The sequence below is a fragment of the Rhinolophus sinicus genome, chromosome 3 (assembly GCF_057876585.1).
Source record: "Rhinolophus sinicus isolate RSI-liver-muscle chromosome 3, RSI-T2T, whole genome shotgun sequence".
Classification (NCBI taxonomy): domain Eukaryota; kingdom Metazoa; phylum Chordata; class Mammalia; order Chiroptera; family Rhinolophidae; genus Rhinolophus; species Rhinolophus sinicus.
The window spans coordinates 29,712,985-29,732,195 of NC_142503.1; positions in this window are offsets into that span (position 1 = coordinate 29,712,985).

Below are 19,211 nucleotides of genomic sequence, written 5' to 3' on the forward strand. Positions count from 1 at the left end.
TGACATATTTAACCCTACCAGTGGATATAGTTTAAGTTCCATCTGGTAAGCCTAATACTGATGCATGTCAATATTTCCACTTAAATATAATTAAAGACTCTAAATACAAGTAAGAAATCAATAGTTAATATGGCTGTTCCCATTAAGAACCTTTCCAGTAAAAGGACTTTTAAATTTGAATGCAAAAATCTATTGTGAGGTCAGGCATTTGGCCTGTACCCTTCAATGACAAACACACCTGTTCACCTTTAATAAATATGAATGGCCATAGTACAATGTAAACCACACATAAAAGTTTATTTTAAAATCTCAGCATTATTAATAGTCAAAATATTTATACTATTTGGTATTAGTATGTTTTGTTTCTCTCTTTACTTCTAATTTCAGCTTACTTTCTTCCTAGAGTCTGTAGCTTTTTAAGATGTTTGTATTAGTTAGCTGAGATTCCTTAGAGGAGTCAAGGCAGGGTCAAAGTTGATTTTCTTGATCACTGTGGAAAAGACGACACTGGTTTTAAAAGATGCTAACTTTGGCAATACGGAGCCATTTGTGATGAGACCATTAGTCAGCATATGGGCAGAATACTAGAGATGCCCCCTCCCCACCCCAAGATTCCTGTCCCCTTGGTAGTCAATCAATATCTCTGGCACTGCTGTAATTAAGGTTACTAATCAACTGACTTTAAAATAGATTATTTTGGATTATCTGGGTGAACCTACTGTCTCACAGGAACCCTTAAAAACAGGAGGAAGGCAGTCAGTGAGATGTATGGAAGGGGAATTCAGAGAGATTCTAGCATGTTGCTGGCTCTAAGATTGAAGAAGCAGACTCTTCTCAGAGCCTCAGCAAGAGGCCCATGAGCTGACCACCTGATGACATCCTTGTGGGATCCAGAAAAGAGAAACTAGTGGAGCCAATCCAGATTTCTGACCTACAGAACCATGTGATAATTAATGGGTTTTGTTTTAAGACCCTATGTTTGTGGTGATTTGTTATAGCAGTAATAGAAAATAAACAACCAGCGTGATATTACTTTGAGGCAAGACTGTGGGGAAAGTTTGTAAATCAATGTGATGTCACTTCAGGAGAAATTATAATAAACCTTTCTTTTACTGAATAAAACTAGAAGTGAGCATGTTACTTAATATCATTTGACTAGGTACTTAAGTATAGCTCAATTTTGCATGTCAATTTGATAATATGAAAACCCCCGATAACAAAAAAGAAAATTGGAGAAGTATTTTTTGTAAGTTTATTTATGTGAAATATCTATGCACTTTTTCTAAGAATCACATTGGAGTCCCCATGCCACTGAATACCCTTCAAACATTCAATATGATTCCCTTTTCAAAATTGAAGTTTATTCACAGCTTTCAAAAACGTATCTATTGACTATGATTCACCGGTTTATAAGGTATCTAGTTCCAATATTTTATTATTCTTCAAAGTACTTCACTTTTGAAAATCAGTTGCTTATTAGCATTAATTCCAGCAAATACATTATAAAGGAAGAAGAAAACAAATCTAATCTTACTGACTGATGAACTGGCATTATAACAAATTATAAAATTCAAATGTCTATGCTTTTATTTTTATCTAAAGGTGAAAGTATTTGCTTTACCTGTTTTATAAAAAGCTATGAACTCTTTAGGAACTAATTGTATAAACAGATTAAAGACCCTACATGAACTCTTCTGATAAAAATATAAATAAAGAGAGGTTATTTGCCCATAGAGCTTAGTGACTATTTCAGTTGATACTTAGGTCAACTTAGCCGAAGCAAATGCTTGTGTCACTAATAATTACATGGGCGGACTCTTTCAATTGTGCCGGACTACCCCGGGGAGTAATTGGCAGAGTTGTTTGTTGGCCTGTGGGCTAACCTGCACTTTCTGACTTTTCTCCGTTTCCTGTACCTCTAAAGGAAATCTGACCTGACGTGCTTGGAAACTCCGTCTACTGACTATGACCTTGTATAATGTGAGTTTGCTGGGCCTGCTTTGAAGAGGTGGTCTGACTCTGAGCAGATCCCCCTGGCTTAAAAAAGAAAGCTAATTAGGCACTAAGAAAGGTCCCATTCTTTTGAGACTGAAAGCATTCCATTTGGTTTGTTCACAGTCAAGTGGTCTGAAACTCTTAATAATTTACAAAAAAAGTCTCATTGAAAACTAATAAAGCCTTTGCATTTATTTATGTTATATTAGAATAAGTTAAATTCTGTTTTTCTAGTATATACTCCAATTTTGGGGTAATCTATTCTATCTCTAGGACAGCTATCTTGACATCAGTTACTTTTTTAGTAATTGCATCAGGTTTTTTCATTTGAGCTAAAAGGTGAATGACTCATTGATTAAATTAAAATCTGTAGCTTTGTTTTGCTTTGCATACTAAAATGTTACTTAGAAAATTAGGTAAGCTTCTCTGCCTAAAGGCGTTGGAGGTAGGGGAGCCAGTTATAAAGCAGATCAACAACAAATAATCTTTTAATGCTAATAATATCTTCTATTTTCTTTTGTTTTTCTTCAAAGGAACTTAACCCATCACAGGAAGTATCTTATTAAAATGTCCCTATGAGCATTGTAAAGGAAGAAGACAATTTAACTCACTTTAGAGCTAGGGAAACTGAGATACTGGGAGTTTGTGTTATATAAAATATATATTAGATACTTTTGGGGCTCACTCTTAGGACAAAAACTTGTTCAGTTGTAAACTTTAGTCCCTTTTTCCAGGAAATGACCCAATGAAATCTGATCAAAGGCTCCCTCCCATTTGACCAGTCAGCCTGCCCTTCCTCTATAGCCCTCTGTTTACTTCCAATTAAAACTGGTGTCAAGCCCTCCCTGGCTGATGACACAGATATTTCTGCACTTAATCTTCTTGCCTGAAATGGATGAGGCTGAGGTTTCTATTCTGTCCTTCTAAGCCTGCTTCTTTGATTACCAATGGCCCTGGTTCTAATTATCATGGAGGTCCTCCACCTTTATCCACACCAGAGAACCAGTGTCTGCAAAGACAAGTTCAGGATGGCTGCTTTCTTCTTTATTTGATTCATTCTTCAACTTTCCAAAAGTTTTATGGCTACCACTTTTTTCCTTCTTTCTTTTGGAGAAATGGAAGTTGTGGCCAACCCTAGCATTTCTGTGGCTTAGGATGGACTGGGGCTGAAATAAGAGTCACTTGTAAAAGTAGACGTCTTGAAGTTTTGGAGACAGAAACTGGATGAAGAAGCACATCCAGTCTATAGTTATGAAGAAGCACAGCCAGAGTACAGACTTATGATGGATTAGATCAAGGTAGCAAGTATCATAGGCTATGGAAATTTGCTGTAGAACATTAAGGTGCTATGTAAGTTACTGAAGAAGGTAGGGGATAGTACAATCTATTTCAAAAGGGCCATACTGTTAGCTGGTCAAGCTCACACATGGAATCCTGAAGAAGGGTTAGTCCTTCCTTTTCTTCATGTTCGAGTGATGTAGTCCAACTGATACAGACTCCAACTTGGCACAGGTTCATTAGAGACTTCTCTGGCCTATACACCTTGCTCCTGAACTACATCAGGGCACGAGGCTTGGCCTTACTCTCTTAGGGCAACAAATTGCGGTCCTTGTTTGACCAAAAATATCACTTCTTGTAGACCTTCTCCCCTTCAACCTTCCTATAGTTGCTATTGTTCAGCCTCGTTTCATTCAGCCTCCAGTGCATGCATTTTCTTCTCTGTATACGTGGGAAAGGGGAGGAGGTAAGTCTAAAACTGAAAGATTCAGATTCTGAAGGAAGACAAGGAGAAGAAGGAGCTTTCGGGATGGTCTAACAATAAGATAAAGTACCTAAAAGCAATCTGACCTTTAACACTGAGAAAATTAACATCAGGCTCAATCTTATTATAAAAAAAAATCATGTTTTGGAGCATCTTTCCTGGCTTTAAGTTACATAACAAAAGGAGCTAGGATTGGACATGAGTGGTGGTCATATAGGCAGTAAGAGAGAAAAGGACAGTAGTGTCACCATATTTGCAAGTGTCTGACTTAATTTGCATTGTTTATATTACATATTACTTTAAATATTTTTTAAGTGAAAAATAATTTTAATGTTCTTATTTGATGGAAACGATCAAAATGAATGAATGAATTCCATGCTTTTTCCCCAAAAAACTGTCTTTTTAATATTTAAAAAATATTTAAAAATTTTTAAAATTATATTTGGCATATAATATTATATTAGTTTTAGGTGTACAACATAGTGATTAGACATTTGTATAACTTACGAAGTGCTGACTCTGATATGTCTAGTACCCACCTGACACCATACATAGTCATTGCAATATTATTGACTATATTTCTTATGCTGTACTTTACATCACCACAACTGTTTTTATAACTGGCAATTTGCATATCTCAATACCTTCCCCTTTTTCACCTCTCCCCCAACACCCTTCCCATCTGGCAACCATCAAAATGTTCTCTATAAGTTTGTTTCTGTTTTGTAGTTTGTTTTATAGATTCCACACGTAAGTGAAATCATATGACATTTATCTTTGTCTGACTCACGTCACTTAGCATAGTTCCATCCATGTTGTTGCAAATTGCAAGATGTTATTTTTTTATGGCTGAATAATATTCCTTTGTATATATGAGGTGTGATAAAAAATGTTTAAATTTAAAAAAAAATCATTACATTAAAAGGCACCTTGCTATTAATCCTCCTCAAAATACTCCCCCTTGCTTCAAACACACTTTTCCTATCGTTCTTGCCACTGACACAGTTCTGGAAGTCTTCTTTTGTGAGTGTCTTTAGTTGTGCTGTCATGGCTGCCTTGATGTTCTGAATCCATTCAAAATGTTTACCTTTCATGGTCAATTTAACTTGGGAAAGAGCCAGAAGTTGCACGGTGCCAGATCCGGTGAATAACGGGGATGAGGACACACTGTAATGTTTTTATTTGACAGAAATTGCCTTATACCAGAAGTGATGTGTGACATGGAGCCTTTCTGTTGCAATCAAAACATATGGTAAATGCTCTTGCTGAGTGCCATCCAATGGAAAGTCAGGGATCTTCAATATGGGAAGCGGTGCATGGAACCTTAGTAACAGTATGTGACAAGTTTCAACTTGTTTGCTACAATCAGTCAGGTATGAGCTACGGTTGAGAGAAGGTGTGTTTTAAAGTGTGTCATAAATCATCCTCCATCATGACAACACTCCCTGTCACACATTGCTTCCGATACATGGCAATTTCTGTCAAATAAAAATATTATAGCGTGTCCTTATCCACCTTATTCACTGGATCTGGCATTACGTGACTTCTGGCTCTTCCCAAAGTCAAAATGATTCAGGACATCTAGGCAGCCATGACAGCACAACTAAATACACTCATAAAAAAGGACTTGCAGAGCTGCTTCCGAAAGTGGCAAGAATGATGGGATAAGTGTGTTTGAATCAAGGGGGAGTATTTTGAGGGAGGTTAATGGCAATGTGTCTTTTACTGTAATAATTTTTTAAATTTAAACATTCACTGTATTGTTTGATCACACCTCGTATGTACCACATCTTCTATATCCATCCATCTATTGATGGTCAGTTAGGTTACTTCCACATCTTAACTATTGTAAATAATGCTGGAATGAACATAGGAGTGCAATATTAATGTAAATATTTTGAAATAGGCCTTGTTGGCATACTCTTTACTCTCTGAATCATTAAGAGCCAATTGATTTACTAGTTTCTTTATAAAATATAAAGTCAAAGGAAGAGCAGAGATCTCTGTATTAGTCTGCTGTGGTTGTCACAACAAAATGCCACAAATTGGGTAGCTTAAACAACAGAAATTTATTTTTCACACTTCTAGAGGCTGGCAGTCCAAGATCAGGGTATCCACATGTTTAGTATCTTCTGAAGCCTCTCTCCTTGGCTTGCAGATAGCCTCTTCCTTACTGTCCTCACATGGCCTTTTCTCTGTTCACCTGCATCCATGGTGTTTCTCTCCCTCTCTTTATAAGGACACAAGTCACATTAGATTAGGGCCCTCTTATGTGACCTCATTTATCCTTAATTATCTCTTTAAAGACTGTATTTAAATATAGTCATATTGGAAGTTAGGGCTTCAACATGTGAATTTGGGGGGCACAGTTCAGTCTATATGAAGCCCTCACTCTCTCACTCTGCACCGCCGGACTACCTGTTTCTGTGAAGCTCAGACTCTGAGTCATACCTGTACCTTGTTTTCTGAGTCTTACCATCTAATATCTGTAAAAGGAATCCTCTGATTCCCACTGATGACCACAGCAGTCACGCTGGAGACAAATTCCATGTGATCCTTGGTTAACCTGCAAAGGAATTCTGCAGCATTTGATCAGAACTGACTTGGGCCACAACTGCAACAATGGGACATTTCTGTTCATGAAATCTATAGGCCTGTAACATGTCCAGTTAATACCTATGTTTTTTGCATGGAACATTTGGTCAGTCAAAAGGGATTTTATTATCATTATTATTATTAGGATTCCTTCTCTCATTCTGTGGGAAAGAGTCATACAGAAGAAGGTGGCATGTGACCTTTTGGACATAAATGGCATTTGGCAAAAATCTATTCTTGTAGAAAATGTTATTATAGTATGATCATGTCTTATAGCCCAGAACATCACTTTGAGAGATTATAAAAATCTATCTGGATATAGTCAGAATAGGATAAGATAGAAATCAGTACAAAGACATATTTTATCATTTAGAAGATGCTGAAAACTGAGAAAAATAAAATGATTGGTTGAAATTGTAACTCTTTGTTGTTCTTTGTTAGTATTGCTTCAAATAGATAAAGCCTAAAATACATATGGTAAAAAGTACTGAATGAAATTTTTCAGTTGTAAATGGTAAAATTAATAGAGAGATGTAAAATGAAGTAAATATCCAGAGTGATGTTAACGATTTTTGTTTTTTATGATGGATTATTTAAGTTGAGATTGATAGTGAATTGAAAGAATGGCAAAAATAGAATTCAGGACAATTCTCCTTTAAACTATGTTCTAGGAATAGAAATAAATATATCAAACGGGACAGAAAATGTTTTCTAGGGGCTATTAGGAGAGTTATCCATTATGTTTATTGCTTAACATTTTTATGGGTTGGTATTGATTACTCCCAGGGACACTCGACTGCTTTACATATTGCTAAAGTTGTATTACTATTATTAAATCTTATTAACTTACTAATTTCTATAATTTTATTATCAATATTAGGAACCTCTTTGGGAACTATGCCATCTTTATTGCCTTCATTTTTGAAGAGGAAAGAAGGGGAAAGTTATTTATTAGTGACAGTTCAAGTTTTGCAATATCTACATCTTTTTGGAAATCCCCCATATCTTCTTCCCTGACCTAGATTTTAAAAACAAATAAAATAAAAGCCATGTTTAATTCTTAAACCCCAAGGTGACAGTCAAAACATTTAGCTTCCAGGAAGGCACGAGCAACATTCCATCAGGATGGGGCACTAAACAGTTAGGCTGGATGCCAGCCATAGTAAACATTGTGACCAAGCTAAAGTTTACTGGCTGAATATCAGCTTGGCAAATGGCACTTCTCATTTTGTTGCACTGTTTTACTCTCTTCCAAGCAAATAAAACAAAAATTAAGATCAGATTCTGCTCTCAGATGTCTTTTGATGGAAGTCAGAGTTGGGGGAAAACTTTGGTTGATTTCAGTAAAAATTGTCTTCACATAACAGAGGGTAGAATTTGGCATTAAGAAGCATGACTCCCTATTTATGCACTATCTGCAGCTGTCTGCTACCAATCTTGATAAACACTTGACAGAGCAATATTCATAAACAAGGCATCCTTCCAACATGCAGAATACTTCTTGTTTCATAAATTTCAAAAATAAATTAAATAAAAAACTTGAAAAAAATTAAAGGAATGGATAGCAAAGCAGTTTATATTTGAAGCAGAGAATATTATAAAATTCTGTGCCAGCTCTTAATAATAGAAACACACACACACACACACATACACACACACACGAGCGTGCACACACACGAAAGGTTCTGTCTTCTTTCTTAAGTTTTGTACATCATGCTCGCTTTGGCAGCACGTATACTGAAAGTTTTGTACATCACATGCATTATTATGTTTGCTTAAGAAAGATATTAATATCCCTCCAAATCATTAATAAACAAATGAAAGGAAAACTAAAAAAAAACTGTATTATATTATTTTGTAATTTAAATATATATTGCTATTAAATATATTCATATCAACCTCTACAAGTATATCTACAGCTATGTATATATTTAAAAATAAGTTTTATTGATGCAGTTTTTGATGACTCTATTGATAGGAAATGAAAATAGTTTTGTAATATCTTATCCCTACATTACCCTAAGCCTCTTTGTGAAACTGGATATGACCCCTGGTCTCACGACCCCAGAATATAACCCCTGGCCCACCAAAAGACTCAACTAATTTTCCTTTCATTTTCTAACTATAGAAAGAAACACCTACAGGCAGATAAAATTGTGGTAAGTACTGGTTTTATTTGCCCAGTTCATCTTGGTAAATAAATCAGATCATGTCATTTCTCTGATCAAATCCTCTAAGGGCTTATCTCACTCAGAGTAAGAGCCCTGTCCTCCAATGACTTAAGGCCCTACAGGATTTGCCCTCTATCCCCCAATGTCAGCGCATCTCAACTACTGACTCTTCTCCCTTGACCTCTGTTTTGCTCCAGCCATACTTGTTTTCTTGCTGTTCCTGGAACAGAACATGCATAATTCCACCCTCGGCCTTTGCCTCTGTGATTCCTTTGGCCTGAACAGCTTTTGATTTGCATGGCTGCTCGTTCTCTCTCAGGTTTTTACTCCAATACCAGCTTCTCAGAGAAGTCTTTGTGGGTTATCTTATCAACATTTACGTCATTCTTTTCATTCCCTTTTCCTGCTCTGTTTTTCTCCTTAGAAATTATCATTAATATCCAATACATTTTGCTTATTTAACTCACCCCCACCATAATGTAAAACACTTCATGAAAACAATACTACAATGTTTTGTCCCCTGCTGTTTCCTCTATGTCTAAAACAGTGCCAACCACATACTAAGTGATCAATAGAGAATCAAGGAATCCTTCGCCCCTCTTTGATTCTGTATTTCCCATAGGGTATTTATTCCCTGCTATGCTACTAGGGTAACAAAATATTCAGTGTTTTTTATTTCAAATTTTGATAATTTGTGTATCATTGATTTTTTAAAATTCATTTTGATATTTTTAAATATTGTATCAAAATATTGTTTATATTAATTACTGATTTGTTTTGGTGCCCTTTGTGTCTGAGGCTTTATGAGCCTCACTTGTCTCATTCCTCTCACCATAATTCTGGCCCTTTTTAAAAAAAAGAAAAATGTTTCCTTGGTCTAGTACTGAGTTAGACAAAAGGAACCAGTCTTCTTTACTGAAAGCCACCTCAACTCCTTCAAAACACTAACTTGTAATTTGGCTTCCTAAGAAGGGGAGAAATTATGCAGCATTTTCCAACCTTGCTTTAATTTGGAACCCTGCACCATGGGGCATTTTGTGAAATGGGGGCACATTGATCTTTCAAACTAATAGTCTCTTTTATTTTGCTCAAATTCTAGGTCTTTTATAGCTTTTGAGAGAAAATAAAAAAAACTAGTTTTGAAAAAAAGGGATGAAGCATAAAGCTAAAGAATAACAGGTTCAGGAAAATGTAGAAGTGACACAAGTTTATTAATGAAAGTTGTGAAACTTATTTTTTTTTTTTTATTCTTTTCTCAACATATACACTCAGGAATAACTGAGGCGAAACTCCAATAACCTGGAGCTGGTGCCTACTTCACCTCAATTCTTTACATATTGTGAGCACAGCTCCAAATCCTCCCAACCCCCAGATCCAGAAATTATTTTGATAGCCACAGGGCATGGAGTCGCTTGTACTCAAATGTAAACAAATGTATAACGTACATTTGGAAAACAATTCAAGTTTATAAGAGAGTAATAAAACAGAGATAAAATACACATTTGAAAGAAGACTAGACATTGGAAACCAAAAGGAGTCAAAGTAAACAAGGTAATGTATACATCTAAAAGGATATTCCGATATACATCTGAAACAAAAGAGAATACAGCCTGTGTTCAGAAGAAAATAGAGAGCTTTGCACTGAGGGAATAAATTATCAAAGTTTATTGGTTGAGGTTTTAACTTTTGGAATACTTGACCTGAAGTTCTCTTGATTGAGGAGAGGCTGATTTTGATTTTCCCCATTATTGCCCCCTTCAGTGATGGACAAATCATTAGGTTATCATTAAACTATGAGATACTGAGGGAGGGGGTCATGGCTATTAGCTGGGAAAGAGAACCTCCCTCCTAGGCAGCAGGAAACTACAGTTGCAAGCAAGGTAAAGACTTATGAATACTATGGTCAGTATTTTACCTGATTTCCCTGACCTTACCAGTAGTCTTGAGGTTATTTGCTCCATATCCTCCCAATTCTTATAGACTTTTGGTCTTTACTTAGTCTTGGATGCTACAGATTAGCCTCCTCTTTTTTCTTCTAGTCAATGGTAGCCCTTGACTTCTAGAGAAAGCCTCAGGACATGGAAAGAATATTCATAGTGCAACTAAACATGGGACTAGCCCACTACCTATGTAGAGGCAATAAAATTCATTTGCAGCAGGTTGAAGGACCCTAACCTCTCAATTGCACTTGGACTTGTTTCCTACCTAGAAGTACGTAGGATGCACACTGATAAGTAACTCTACTGAAAAATTCAGAGGCAAATTCAGCATGTTTAAGTGCTATGTAACCCCTTTTTCTGAGTACAGTGTCGAGATTAGGATAGGAAAAATCTGGGGCCATGGAATGGTAGTCTGAGTATAGCCAAAGTTTGAGATTTAATCTGGTGACAGTGGAACAGATGTTACAAATCTGTCATTAAAGAGTCTAATGGTTGGTTTGGTGAAGAGTTAGAAAGAGGCAGTTTAAGAAGAGATAGGAAATCTTGCGTTAATGATAAGTATAGTTCACTTGTATTACTTTTCTATTTCTGCTATAACAAATCACTGTAAATTTAGTGGCTTAAAGCAGCACCCATTCATTATCTCACAGTTCTGTAGGCTAGATGGTTTCTCTGCTTCAAATTTCACTAGGCAGAACTCACAGTTCTGTTTTATTCTGGCGGCTCCAAGGCTCTGTTTCCTTGCTGACTGTCAGTTGAGGGCTGTTCCCAGCTTCTACAGGCACCGACGTTTCCTTGGCTTGTGGATGTCTCCATTTTCAAAGGTAGCAATGGCAGGTCAAGTCCTTCGCTGTCTCTCATTTCTCTTGCCTCTTCTTTACATTTCTTTGAATTGAGATGGGGAAGATCCTTTTCGTTGGCACTCAGAAAGAAAAAAAAGAAAGAAAAGGGCTTCAAAAATTAATTGATTAAGCTTGCTTAGAAAATCTGAGTGTGTGTGTGTGTGTGTGTGTATTAGTCATCAGACATGCTTCCTAGGGAGGTATATATTATTAAATTCTAACTAATGAGCAGAATAGAATTCTGAAGTGATTTTAAATATTCTAGAAAAACTTGGAAAGTTTCAGAGGGTTGGTAATGGGAATAAGGTATAACGCCTCAAATTAGAAAATTTATATTCTAGATATACTGTCTTTGAAGTCTCCCTAAAATTATAGCCATGGATTATAAACTTTCTAAGTCCAGTCGCTGTTTTTCAAATCACATTTTGTAACATTGCTAGACTACTTTTAAAAAATCAAATTAAATTCTCTCTCTTCTCTGTTTATAATTCCTCAATGGATATCCTATGGATACAGAATAAACTGCAAACTTCTAAGTAACATGTATGGATTTCTCCTTATCTGTATAATATGTAGACTCATATCGTAAGGCTCTCTAATATACAACCTAAACTCTAACTACGTCGAACTTCTTGCTATTTATGAAATATATCATGCTTACTCATAACTCATGACTTTGTTGATGTCGCTTGTTTTGATCAAATGCAGATAAGGAAATCTACCATTCCTTCTATTATTTCAATATTCAACAAACCTGCTATTCATCTACTTAGTGACAGAGACTGAGAACACAGATCATAGGCATACTTGTTATTAAAAAAAGCATAAATACAGGTCAACAGACAATGAAGGATCTGTGGTAGGCAGAGTAATGGTCCCCCGAAAGATGTCCAAGTGCTTCCTTGCATGGAAAAAGGGACTTTGCAAACATGATTAAATTAAGGATTTTGAGATGGGATGATTATCCTAAGTTATCCAGGCGGGTCCAATATCATCGCTTGGGTCCTTTAAAAGTGAAGACCCTTCCTGGTTGTGGTCAGAGAAAGAGATGTGCTTAACCATCAGGATCAGAAAGATGCTATGTTGCTGGCTTTGAAGATGGAGAAGAGGGGCTAAAGCAAAGCCAGGACCTCCAGGAGCTGGAAAAGTCAAGGACATGGATTCTCCCTTAGAATTACAGAAAAGTATGTATCCTACTGAAATCTTGATTTTAGCCCAGTGAAATCACTGTTGGACTTCTGATCTATACAACTGTAAAATAATAAATCTGTGTTATTTTAAGCCACCAAGACTGTGATAGTTTGTTATAGCAACAATAGAAAAAACGAATACAGAGTGTGTAATAGAGTTTATATTTACTGTATTTCATTGGTTCCAAGATGGATTTTTTTCCCTCCAACAATGAACAGCTGTGAAATTGGGTAATATCTTACAATTGTTGTAATCCAGGAAGCATTTATGACGTGGTTGGAATTGGCACTGCCTACCCATCAAAATTTGCAGAATGGGTGTCAGTGGCTTGAGAGAGAATCCTGAAAACAGCATTGTATTATATTTAAAAGAAATGCTTCATTACCAATGCTCTCAATGGAACAAAGAATACTATTGTGTGAAAAAATACAGTTATTGATAACTCTGCGTATAAAAGTGATTCTGTAATTAGTTAAGATGAGATCAGACTGGAGTTGAGTGAGCCCCTAATCCAATATGACTGGTGTCCTTATAATAAGAGGAAATTTAGACACAGAGATGGACACACACACAGGAAGAAAGCCCCTTCCAATCCTTCTGTCCTCCTGAGGGGAGAGGGTGCTTCAGTGACCTATTAGTTTGGGGGAAGTAGCAGAGAGTTTCAGCACCTTTCTTTTCTCATATCTGCCTGGTTGCAGAGAACATGGATTCTTATTTGCTCCTGACTAAGTGGTGAGCTTCTCAGATGGGCTCTGTCCCTGTGTCAGCTCAGTGCTGCTGTCTATGCTGGGTTGGTGTATCTAATTGAGTGGTAAATATTAAAAGACCTACCTGGACCACGACCTAAACCGTATTCTTTTGTATCACTTTCATTAACTAAAAGGGTGGCATTTTGACCTCTGTCTGCTTGACCTCTGTGTTTATCAATTGATTTGGCAGGCAGGGAAAGGGTAGTGTCATTTATGATGTTGTTGATCACCAACATAAGCTCTCAAGCACAGAGTAGAGAAGAGAGATATAAATACTTTGATAGAATAGAAAATAGAAATACGTAAAAGGGCTATAGAGGTATAAATGAGGGCAGAGGTAAGTCATCCAGGGAAAGTAAAGAAAGCACACAGACATGGAACACAGAGACAGAACCAGGAACCTTCACAGAACAGGGAAATTTTATTGGGACTGAAGCTCAGATAAGATAGAATCGGTAAGGGGTGAGATGAAGCAGGAAAGAGGGGCACAGAATCTATGAAGCATTTAAAAATAAGAAACCACAAGATTAAGTTAATATTGTAGATAGAAAAATTTGGCAGCAATGGGACAAGGAAGGGGTTAGTATGAGATGCTCTAGGGTATATGCTAGGGCTGATTTTCTCTTGAGCAATTACAGTGGGTGATACCAGTGGTAGTGACACATCAGGTACTCAGGATTATTTGGTTTTATTCCTTTCTAACCAATGAACAGAGAAAATGATGAGGGAAATTTTTAATGAAATGATCTTTTATAATTTTATTTGTGAAATATTTTTACCTATAAATGTCTGTGGGTTCAAGATACAGGGATTTGGCTACAGGTAGAATATATATGCCAGGTAGCAGAATAGATATAATACTCTTGTTCTGCTAGCTATAATGAAACAAAAATTAAATATATATATCCGTGATAAAACTGAACCTCATAGTTGGAGATACTGTTATTCAAGAGAAAATAAAACAAATCCTAAATGTGCCACTTGAAAATGGTGGGAGGGCAGAGTGAAGGAGGAGAGTTCTTTACATGACTAAGAAAATTAGCATGATTCTAGACACACTTGGAGATGACAGTCTGAACACATCAAAATAGAGCAGAGAAAAAAAGAAGAAAAATTTCACAAGTAACATGAAGTATACATAGCATCATGAAGTAATTTAAAAGCAGACTCAAGAGAGCCTACTATAATCAGGTAAAGCACAGAATTCAGAACATATCAGCATCTAGACAATCAGTCCTGGCAGCCAAGCTCACCTGGTTGGGGCTTCATCCCCACGACCACTGGATCACATATAGTCTAATTCCTTCATGTTAAGAGTCAATAAAACTTAATTCCTAGACTTTTCTTTAGAGCAAATGGAAAGGGTGCCCTCTTTCTTGCAGGACATGAATCTGAAAGCATATTGAGCTGGAACACCTACATTCGTTTTTTTAACTATGAGGGGTGAATCTGAGAATATGAGAAAATGAGACTGGAGTCAAGATAGTATAAAGTAGATCCAAGAAATAGAGAGAGAGAGAAGCAGGGTCCTGCTGATATTGTCTGATCAAGTGGCACATGAAGTCAGTTATCCCCAACTTTTCAATTGCATAAACCAATAAATCTTTTTTCCCTTTAGGATGTTTAGGTGGGTTTTGTGCGTTCACAACTGAAACATACCACTTGCTCTACCATTTGTATCATCTTTGTGCCATTGTATGGTCTTCAGCTTCTCTTAGGTTATATCACCTTCAAAATAAAGGGGATAGACTACTGCCTGGATGATTTCTAATACTCTTCCACCTATAATTTTGTATGTCTCTTCCATGGCTAGTAGCAGAATTAATGGCTTTTGACTTTCAAGTCTGGGCTAGGAATGTATTCCTTAAAAAACCTTTTAATTGTCGTGCGAGATACAGAGGGCTTTTACTTTACAAAGGTTATATAATTCTGTTTATTGACTCTCATATTAGAGAACTGGAACTAATTTAATTTCTGGGTCATAAAACAATGTAGTTATTTATGAACGTTGATTTTAGGATTGCTTAGCCAGGCCTTAGCCCTGTATGAAACATGAGAAAATAAGAAGCAGAGAAAATTAGTTCTTTTTAATAATATTTGATACATATTCTGATTTTCCAGCACCAGTTGACCCACTTAAAGTAAACATATCCATGTTTCAACATCTACCCTAACATCACAAACAAAACAAAATAAAACAAAGCAAAATAATACATTTTGGGCAAGTGTGATGACTTTTTCTCTCTCTCCCTCCCTTCCTTCTTGTCTTCTTTCCATTGCATTTAGGGTGGTAGGCATTCTGCAAGGTATCAAAGAAACAACAGTGCACAAACAATCAAAGATATTTTCGTGGAAACTTAGAGTGAGGAAAACATAAATCAAATGACCTAATAAATGGTTGTTCTACATAATGATATTTTCTTTGAAGGAAATGTACAGGGTGCTGTGCAAGTGTGAAATGGAGGGAACTGACATGGTGGAGGAGGAAAACTTCCCTAAAACAGTGCTATTTGAGCTAAGATCCACAGCAAAAATGGAATTAAATGGTGAAGGGTATATTGGTGCTAATGTGTTACGCAGAGGGAAGAGCATGTATGGCTTTGAGATATGAAGGAGCATAGCATGTTTAAAGGATTAAAATAGAACAGTCAAATATGGTTAGGCTACAGTCAAAAAGAGAGAGGCCAAAGCCGTGCCTAGAGATACAGTCAGGGACAGTTGGTAACGCAGGATTGTGTTGGCCATGTTAGTAGTTTAGGTCTTTACCCTAAGGACAATGAGAAACTATTAATATTGGAAACTAGAAAGGGCACAATCAAATTGGTATTATAAAAGATCACTTTGTAGTATAAAGTAATGTAGTCGGATGTATTGAGAGTGGTTATGTTGAGATCAGTGAGAATATTTCATTAGTAGTTCAGGCTAGAGATAATATTCTTGGGGAATGTGAGGTGGTGGGAAGGAAATAAATCAAGCTACACCAAGGAGTAAATGGAGTGGGCTTCTTGTCATTTACCTTTGAATCCTAAGAATCTAGCACAATATCCAATTTTAAACAATGAACAAAATAATTATTAAATTTAAATATAATTTAAATTTAAATATAATTTAAATTTAATGACATACAATTTAAGGAGAGCTGACCCAGACATAATTATTTAAATAAATATTGACGTATACAACCCAGTCATTTTCTGTTAGGAAATGTTAATATAGGCCTATTAAAACATAGAATTGAGTCATTACCATATGTAAACAGCCAATGTGGCTTACTTAGATCCAAATCCTTACATTTCACTCTTAGCTGTGTAGACAGCCACTGGCTGTGGTTTTCAGTTTAAGTACTCAGAGTTCCTTGCTTAGATGATGACTCTTCTGGAAACTATTCTAAATTCATTTACTTTAAACATAAGGAACCATTCCCAGGAAATAACAGTCTTTTTGGCAGGAATTTTTATCACCAGACTCAGACATTTTACAGAATGTAACAAATAAATAGTATAAATGTTGCATACTCAACAGGAATTTTAATTTTAATTAAAGTCCCCCCCCCAATTTTTAAACAAATCTTGTTAAAAAATATATCCGCCCCTTAAGATGATTGTAATTTTAGGGTACTGTCCTCTAACAAAAGCCAGAATTATCTGTGACCCAATGTAAATGTAATATCTTAAGTGCAAAAAAGTAAGATAAAATTCAATGTATAATAATATTTTAGAGATAAAAATGATCTGAAACATTTTAATAAATAAATTTATTACATTTATTTCTCTGAGAAATTTGTTGGAAAGGAGTCTCTCTTTTCTGATATTCATGGGATTTATCTCTAATAAGGTACAACATTTAACGTAAAGTTATAATAAGGTGTTAAATTAGCTCCAAAGGCTAAATATGAAGCCATACATGCATATCTGCATGAAGACTAAGAATTTCAAGTCATCTTTAGTTTATAAAACCTTTCCTCTTACTACAATCATTGATACATCGTTTCTTTTCCAGAATGTTACGTGAAACTTAGTCATCAGATATATGATTTTTTCTAATTCCAAATTCATACTGAATGTGCCTTCACTGGATTGTAAAGCTTCCCCAAATCTATATACTTGCACACTTAATTTAAAAAAAAAACCCTCCTGACCTACCCTCAAAGACCTATCATTTCTGCTGTGGTAGGCTCTGCTTTCCAGTTGGAAGGCATATCACTTCTCATTTCGTATCCCAGGGATCTGCATTTTACATTGCGCACTGTGATTGTTAATTTTTTTGTGTCCACTTGACTGGGCTAAGGGATTCCTGGATAGCTGGTAAAACATTATTTATGGGTGTGTCTGTGAGGGTGTTTCTGAAAGAGATTAGCACTTAAGTCAGTAGACTGAGTAAAGAAGATTCACTTTCACTGATGTGAGAGGCAAGAATCCAATCCATGAGGGCCCGAATAGAACAAAAAGGGGAGGAAGGGCAAATTCTCACTTTTCGTGAGCTGAGACATCCATCTTCTGCCCTCAGACTTCCTGGTTTCTCAGGCTTTCATACCCAGAAGGAATTAAACCATTGTCTTTCCTGGTTCTCCAGCTCACAGAAGGCAGATTGTTGGACATCTCAGCCTCCAAATCTCATAATAAATCTTCTCTTATATATCTCTATATATCCTATTGGTTCTGTTTCTCTGGAGAACCTGACTAATACATACTCTTTAGCCTCAACTGAGTTACTGAAGGTAATGTCATCAAGACAACCCTTTTGGATGTCATTACCCAGTCTAATGACAGTTGCTGCTAAGTATTTTTGTTGCCTCTTATCCTCTTTAATGCGTCATAGTTCTCCAACTTTGTCAAATAGCAAGGTTATTTGTTCTTGCTTCTCCCAATGTTTTCATCCCAATGTATCTATAGGATTAATCAATTCAGTAACACCCAAAATACATGGGCTTTTCTTTTCTTTTGACATAGCTTATTTCTAAAATATTTGAGAAATTCTAATTCAATCTGCTCATTTTTTTTTAACAAGAAAACTTAGACACAAAAATATACATGACTTACTCAAGGTAACACAGTGAGTTAGTGGCAGGACTAGGACTGAAACACATATTTCTATGCCCTGTAAAAGTTTACTCTCTACATATATAAGAAAGGAAGGATCTTAAAGGCATAGTGCTAAGAATATAAGTTAAGAAACAGATTGATACACATAACATCATTTACATAAATTAAAAGTTCAGGTTTTATTAAAGTGTCAATATACATTACATAACTCAAGGCATTTGCCGTTGGGGTGAAGGGAAGGGCATGGAAGGGGACCATGGGAAAAAGTGTAATAAATAACTAAAACCATGAGGAGAGACTTTGCACAGATCAAATGTGATAATGAGCCATGAACTGAGTATAATTTTCTACTGACTCTTTCCTTGGGTAGCCTTTAATTACAAAGAATACAGCTATCTTTCTGTCACTCGTAACCCAAGCAATCCTACCAAAAACAACTTATACTTTAAACTTTTGCACAAGTTTATAAAATTAATCAGTCATCTAAACTAAATGAAGTGTGTAGACCTCAACTTGACAGCCTGAAAAAAGGAAAGATGCCAGTGAATACAGATTGGGGGGAAGTACTACTATCCTTTGTAGCAGAAAACCATACTATTTTTGTCAGTTGATATAATCATGACATATGAACACAAAATCTAACTGTGGAATAGAAAGGGATCTCAGTTTAAATGATGTACTATTGACCAATGTAATCACAAATAAGTTATTTTTATCAAGAAATAAATACATAAAACATTCCTCTCTCTGCTCAGCTATTTTATGATAATCTGTTCCTGTGTGCTTTAAAATAATTTATAATTCATACCGTTGAAATTATAAATGCCATACCAAAAGGGGCACTATTACAGACTTTTAAAACCTAATGATGTGCTTTTACTAAAAGAAAAAAATAAAATTTAATCAAGGACAAACATTAATTAT